Here is an 8,272-nt window from a genome sequence, read left to right as displayed (position 1 = left end):
TATCTATCTATCTATCTATCTATCTATCTATCTATCTGTCTGTCTGTCTGTCTGTCTGTCTGTCAAGTCAAGTCAGCTTTATTGGCATGACTGTTAGAGTTTACAACACTGCCAAATCATTTTATGTCTATCTATCTATCTATCTATCTATCTATCTATCTATCTATCTATCTATCTATCTATCTATCTATCTATCTATCTATCTATCTATCTATCTGTCTGTCTGTGTCTGTCTGTCTAAGTCAAGTCAGCTTTATTGGCATGAATGTTAGAGTTTACAACACTGCCAAATAATTTTATGTCTATCTATCTATCTATCTATCTATCTATCTATCTATCTATCTATCTATCTATCTATCTATCTATCTGTCTGTCTGTCTGTCTGTCTGTCTGTCAAGTCAGCTTTATTGGCATAACTGTTAGAGTTTAAAACATTGCCAAATAATTTTATGTCTGTCTGTCTATCTATCTATCTATCTATCTATCTATCTATCTATCTATCTATCTATCTATCTATCTATCTATCTGTCTGTCTGTCTGTCTGTCTGTCATGTCAGCTTTATTGGCATAACTGTTAGAGTTTAAAACATTGCCAAATCATTTTATGTCTGTCTGTCTATCTATCTATCTATCTATCTATCTATCTATCTATCTATCTATCTATCTATCTATCTATCTGTCTGTCTGTCTGTCTGTCTGTCTGTCTGTCTGTCTGTCTGTCAAGTCAAGTCAAGTCAGCTTTATTGGCATGACTGTTAGAGTTTAAATTACTGCCAAATCATTTTATGTCTATCTATCTATCTATCTATCTATCTATCTATCTATCTGTCTGTCTGTCTGTCTGTCTGTCTGTCAAGTCAGCTTTATTGGCATGACTGTTAGAGTTTAAAACACTGCCAAATCATTTTATGTCTATCTATCTATCTATCTATCTATCTATCTATCTATCTATCTATCTATCTATCTATCTATCTATCTATCTATCTATCTATCTATCTGTCTGTCTGTCTGTCAAGTCAGCTTTATTGGCATAACTGTTAGAGTTTAAAACATTGCCAAATAATTTTATGTCTGTCTATCTATCTATCTATCTATCTATCTATCTATCTATCTATCTATCTATCTATCTATCTATCTATCTGTCTGTCTGTCTGTCTGTCTGTCTGTCAAGTCAAGTCAGCTTTATTGGCATGACTGTTAGAGTTTACAACACTGCCAAATAGTTTTATGTCTGTCTGTCTATCTATCTATCTATCTATCTATCTATCTATCTATCTATCTGTCTGTCTGTCTGTCTGTCTGTCAAGTCAGCTTTATTGGCATAACTGTTAGAGTTTAAAACATTGCCAAATCATTTTATGTCTATCTATCTATCTATCTATCTATCTATCTATCTATCTATCTATCTGTCTGTCTGTCTGTCTGTCTGTCTGTCTGTCTGTCTGTCTGTCTGTCTGTCAAGTCAAGTCAAGTCAGCTTTATTGGCATGACTGTTAGAGTTTAAATTACTGCCAAATCATTTTATGTCTATCTATCTATCTATCTATCTATCTATCTATCTATCTATCTATCTATCTATCTATCTGTCTGTCTGTCTGTCTGTCTGTCTGTCAAGTCAGCTTTATTGGCATGACTGTTAGAGTTTAAAACACTGCCAAATCATTTTATGTCTATCTATCTATCTATCTATCTATCTATCTATCTATCTATCTATCTAACTATCTATCTATCTATCTATCTAACTATCTATCTATCTATCTATCTATCTATCTATCTGTCTGTCTGTCTGTCTGTCTGTCTGTCTGTCAAGTCAGCTTTATTGGCATGACTGTTAGAGTTTAAAACATTGCCAAATCATTTTACGACAGGTGTGCACGATATCTATCTGTCTGTCCGTACGTCCGTATGTCCATCTGTGTTAAGTATTAGTAGTATTATCTGTTCGTCCATTCACCTGTCTGTCTGTCTATCTGTCTGCCTGTCTGCCTAATAAATGTTAAGTGGAAAAATGTGTATGTGGTCACACATGTGGACAGAGGGCTGATGACAAAGATCTAACCACAGTGTTGTGATGCTGTCTCTCGTCTCACGTACTCTCTCCCCCACAGTCACATTCAAACCACAATAACAGAGTGGAAAAAAACACATTAGTCAGTCACACAATTGTCAGTCTCTGGTAATTAACACCAACATGTGGAGTTTCATCATGTTTTTCATTTGTTTGGCAGGTAAGATGTTTGTTATCAGTAATTATACCTTCAATAAATGTGTTTTTGTCTGTATGGTTGCCGCTAAAGATAAATATAGATACTTTTTTTTTTTTTTTTTTAAACGTCAAGGTAACCACTAACCAGTGTTGGCAGTATTAATATGACTTTTTGTTCTGGTCTCTGTGATGTGAGTTCTGACACTCTAACTGGTTTATTCGTACACAGATAATATTGCAGTATTGTTGAAATCAAACTGATTTTGCAAACTAAACATCATTGTTAATGGTGTATAAATGAGCCACAAATGAGAAGTTTAACATAAACCACATCCTGCTGCTTCCTTGTGGCCCATTCTGATAAAAAGTCATAAACCTGGAAGATCTTAAGTTGTTATAGTTGATGAGGTTCAGCTCTCTTACTTACTAATGTTGTTCCAGGTGTGTTTGGTGTTGATACAGACGGATTGAAGTCAGTGTCGGTGATGGAGGGAGATTCTGTCACTCTACAAACTGATCTTACTGAATTACAGAGAAATGATCTGATACTGTGGATGTTTGGACCTAATGAAACTCGTATAGCTGAAATCTATAAGCATACCATCTCTTTATTTAATATTATGGAAAGATTCAGAAATAGGCTGCAGATGAACAATGAGACTGGATCTCTCACCATCAAGAACATCAGAAGCACAGACACTGGACTTTATTACCTATAGATCTTTGGCAAAAAGAGCTCATCCATGAGATTCAGTGTGACTGTCTATGGTGAGTACTTGTTTGAAGTTCATAGTTACCTTATTACTTTATTGTTTCAGTAATTATAAGGTTTTAAGTCAAAAGTCCAATTGCAAAAACAGGTTTTTTTCTAGCAGTGGTTTTGTATGTTGAATTCTACCCTTCAAAATATTTGTTCAGAAATATTAAGGGAGATTTCTCAAAACGAATTTTCACCATAGCAATTTTATGCCTGCAAACATCCTTGTCATTCTCCTCAGTTAAATCTTCTGATTTATTGTACGCCTTCAACCACATTTTATACCATGATGTGTTTGAATACTCGATTCTGATTGGATGGAATGCGTGTGTTAAAACCGTTTGATACACAGGTAGTTTCAGGCAGTTTTAATCACCTTTCTATATTAATACACCTTCTCTGCTGTACTCCGTAATGAGACATTGTGAGAGATTTATGCATTAGTTCAAACATCCTCCAGACACGAAAATAGTCTCAGAGCTGGGATTAACCGTCACATCACAAAAAAACATTATCAAGTCATGCAGTGCTGTTTTAAAATCAACTGTGAAGCGCTACAGGAAACACGGAAAAGACAACAGTGTTCATCAGCCCCGTATTACTTACCCAAAGCACTTGTAAGGAAAGTATGGTTTGGCATTCAGCTGTTTAGCACGGAGGGGGAGAGAAGGTAACCAGGACCCATCAAATGCATCTTTCGCTGTCCGGCAAGACAAGGCAAGACAATTTAAATTGTAATATGATAAACATCATCTAAAATTGTTACACTGCTTAAAGCTAGGCTGTGTAATCCAGAGAGGCTAACAGTTAGCAAGCTAGTCATAGGATAGTCATAGCCCTCGCTTCAGAGGTGTCTCCAAAGCCACGCCTCCTCTATCACACATGAACACACAAAAACACACACAGAGCAGAGTCTCCAGTGTGGGAAAGCAACGCCAATGTTAATTCTGCTTTTAGCACGCTCTTGATCCAGACGTTGTGCGTTGTAGAAGTTTCTAACACGGACTTTCTTTTCTTGTTTCCTTTTACTGGTGGTTCAGGTGGAACATAAGGTAGCTGCAGTTCGCCTTCCATTCTCGCGCTCGCTCTGCACAGCATCAAGGAACCTGCGCTGATGACGTGTGATTGTCTGCGTGAATAAGTTGCATGGTGGTATGCAAATATAGATTGAGAGACAGGAAGGACATCCTATCATTACATTCGGACCGAATGCAATGATTGGTCGATCATTTTTTAGTCCTGTCCTTTCCACAGAAGATATTTATATATTTTTTTACATTTAGATCACTTAAATTATTGATTGCTTTCAGGATGTGAAGAGACTTTCAACCAGTATAACAAAAATGTTTCTGGAAAAGACTGCACACCCTAGCTTTAACATGTGCGTCTATAGCTGTTAGGGGGCGCTCTGCTATCACACATCATTGACTGAAGCTCTGAATGGAGCCTTTGCTGTTTTGTTATCTTGCAATCAGACATCGCAATTAAATTCTTAATTCAGTCAATCATGCAGCCTTAATGGATACCATATGGATGTCTCAGAGATCAAAGTCTGCAGGTTTAGAGCATTTTGGATGATTTCCCCCTCATCATGTACAGTAAGTGCTACTTTTACAACTGTTAGCAGTGCCGTTTTTTCCTCATTAATGTGAAAATGACAAAGAATAGGAATTAAGCATTGCATGTTCTGCGGAATACCAACCCTTCTACATTATGTGGCGATTATTATTTCTGGATTGAGTATTTAAATTCACAGTTTTTCGCTTTGAATCGATTGGCTCTTCCCCTCGTTATAAGAGTTTGTTGTTTAAAAATGCTCTTAGGACGTAAGGTATTTTTTAATGAAAGTCAGGTTGTTGTTTTTTTCCACATTTTAATCAGGACAGGTTGTCATAGAGTGTCATGGCATTGTTATGTGCTTATTCTGTTTCCAGCTCGTCTGCCCGTTCCTGTCATCATCAGAGACTCTTCTCAATGTTCTTCATCATCTGAAAGTTCATCTAAATGTGTGTTGGTGTGTTCAGTGGTGAATGTGACACAGGTGACTCTCTCCTGGTACAAAGGAAACAGTTTATTCTCCTCCATCAGTGTGTCTGATCTCAACAGCAGTCTCTCTCTACCTCTGGAGGTGGAATATCAGGAGAACAACATCTACAGCTGTGTGGTGTCCAATCACATCCGAAACCAGACTAAACATCTCAGCATTAATGAACTCTGTCAGCCGTGTTCAGGTACAACAGTGACAACAATGTTAATTTACTGAGCTGATCTGTGGCCTCATTTATTTATTCATGCTAAATTTACTTTCTGAAAGAAGACACTATCACATTCATTAAGTACAGATTTGATAGTGTGAATTTGCAGTGTGAGTAGATTCTGGACTGTTTCCAGATTTCTATAGATTAAAAATATAGGTGAAACTCGACAAGTAATAACATCTTGAAATAATACGTATTTTAACTTTGGTTTATGTTACCATTTGTGTTCTCTGCATCAAATATTAGTGGTTGCCCTCTATGATTTGCTGTTGGTCTTTAGTGTTCATATTGAAGTAATGCCCCATTAAGACCATGATCAATTTGAAAGGGTTTGTTACAGTGCACACTAATGCTTTGTGTTCTTTTTTTTTTTCCTCCTCCAGAGCACGCCCAGTGTTGCGGTTATACTAAGGCTGTGGTCCGATTGGTCATCTCTGCTCTGGTGGGCATGGCTACTGTTGCTGTTCTGGTTTACCACTTCAGAACTAGAGAAGGGAGCTCAAACACAAAAATCTAATATTAATCATTTTGCAAGCTTAAATACATAAAAAAAATAAAATAAATAACAATCACTTAACACAATAAAAAATCTATTATTTTATGTGATGATGATGTAATTTTTTGAATAAATATTATAAAGGATTATATGCATTTTGACAATTTCCGTATAGTCAGTCATAGAACTTCGATATATTTCTACACTAAATGTCTTAACACTAGTGTTTTGGATTCGAGTTCACCTTAGTCGAGTCCGAGTCAAGTATGAGTCTTTAAACAATCGAGTCCGAGTTGAATCCGAGTCCCAAAGAGACTCAAGACCAAGTCCATAACAGGCCGAGTCCGAGTCGAGGTCCGTATGAATCTGTTCATGAATCTGAATTCAAATTGTAACCGTAAGCTCAACATCAATATTTTAAGCTTATTTTAAACTTCACAACTAAAAGTTTGGGACCTGGGTAGCTCAGCAAGTAAAGACGCTCACTACCTTGAGTCTTGAGTTCGAATCCAGGGCGTGCTGAGTGTCTCCAGCCAGGTCTCCTAAGCAACCAAATTGGCCCAGTTGCTAGGGTGGGTAGAGTCACGCTGGGTTAACCTCCTCGTTGTTGCTATAATGTGGTTCTCGCTCTCGTTGGGGCGCGTGGTGAGTTGTGTGTGGATGTCGCGGAGAATAGCGTGAAGCTTCCACATGCACTGTCTCCATGGTTATGCACTCAAGCCACATGATAAGATGCACGGATTGACGATCTCAAATGCAGAGGCAACTCCGCCACCCGGATTGAGCTGAGTCACTACGCCACCACGAGGACTTAGAGCGCATTGGGAATTGGGCATTCCAAATTGGGGAGAAAAGGGGAGAAAAAAAAAAGAAAAAGAGTTTGTCAACATAAATGTTACAAAAACACCTCTGCTGCCTTTCATATATACATTTTATGATTAGTATCCTGCTGAACAAACTTCAAAGTGGTTTCAGAATGAAAGCATATGCTTTAGGTGTATGAAGACAAAACTGTCCTTCAACACACTTCTTAATGTGTTCTGTTGGCATTTCAGTTATTTGTTGCTTTTTCCCTTCCACTCAAACATAAAGAAAGTGAAAGCTGCGTTAGTCATTACAACCAAGGTTATTATGTTTCGAATTTTAATGTAGTTTTTATTTCTACTTCATTTTCAATTTGTCAATTTAACTTAGTTTTATTTAAAATGATCCCTAGCTAAAGAAATAATAGTCTATACTGATATTTCTTTCTGAATCTTCTTTTCTCTATCTGCCAACTGATTTGGGAAAATTCAGTACATACAAATGAGTCAACACAGTAGTAATTAGCACTCGCTGAGAATTTTGTCTCACTATTTGACTGCAAATGCTAAACATCCAAAAACACTGGAATAGCCCACTGATAATATTAGGGCCATGTCGTCACAGACATGATTTTCTAGTTAATTTGCGGGAAACCGCACAATGCAGGGCAATTCTGTGTGCTGCTCCTGTACGCAGCTGCTGCCACAGAAGATAATAAAATAAATTAAAAAAATTATATTGGTCTGCAATCTGTCTGAATCCTTTAAATATCAACTAAAGAATTTCATTGAGCTCTTCTTTAACTGCAAAAACATGGAGAATAATACTTCTGAGTCATATTTTTAACAGAATTGTCCTTCAAATGTGTCAGAGACATAGGCTAAAACAAGTGCAACAACGTGCATAAGTTACCTGGTGGTTTACAATAAAAATAAAATAAACATTGAAAATAAAAACATCAAAACCAACTAAATTCATCTCGTAACATGAAGTTTGGCGTCATGCACAAAATCTGTCATCGAATAATACATTTATTTTATAGTCTATAATTAAATAAAAAAACAAAATAGTTCACTGCCCAAAATATCCTGATATTTTATTGTGCATGGTTGAATGTTGTGAATGGTGGACAAATGCTGTAAAAGAACGTATTTTAAGCAGCTCGTCAACGCTTTGAAAATAGTCAATCAATAATAAATAGGTGCTGTTTATCTGTTTAGAGTTGCTGTCTGCTTTAGCAATAACACTTTTTTCCACCGACAATTTAAAAAGTTACACACTTAATTCATCAAGCTATTATGGACCAGTTCAATCCGACAACACTGCGTGGACCACAAAATGTGTAGATACATTACGCGTAAAAAGACTTAATATTCAATATTAATTATATTTTTATGTATTTTTATTTCGATATGCTGTTTTTAGTAAACCGTGAGAGACATGTGGGTGACTTGACTCAATGAATTTCTTGATTTTAAGTTTTTAACCACGATGCGAGCACCGTCTTGGCTGCACAAACGCCACGCGCAATTTTACCAGTTGTCAGGTCCCAACATCATGGTTTATTCCAAATCCACAACAATCACTATGCTCAGATACTTTGCACTAAACTAATGAAGATGTATGCCATTTCATAGATGGGCAACCCTTACTAAAGCTGTGATAACTAAGAAATAAAATTACACATTGCTATCTGTTTGTGTTTGAAAAATGTCCATTACTAACAAACGTTGACTACACATGTTTGAGGG

The sequence above is a fragment of the Myxocyprinus asiaticus genome, chromosome 50 (genome assembly GCF_019703515.2).
Source record: "Myxocyprinus asiaticus isolate MX2 ecotype Aquarium Trade chromosome 50, UBuf_Myxa_2, whole genome shotgun sequence".
In the NCBI taxonomy this organism is placed as follows: Eukaryota; Metazoa; Chordata; class Actinopteri; order Cypriniformes; family Catostomidae; genus Myxocyprinus; species Myxocyprinus asiaticus.
Note: the sequence above shows the minus strand (reverse complement) of the source record.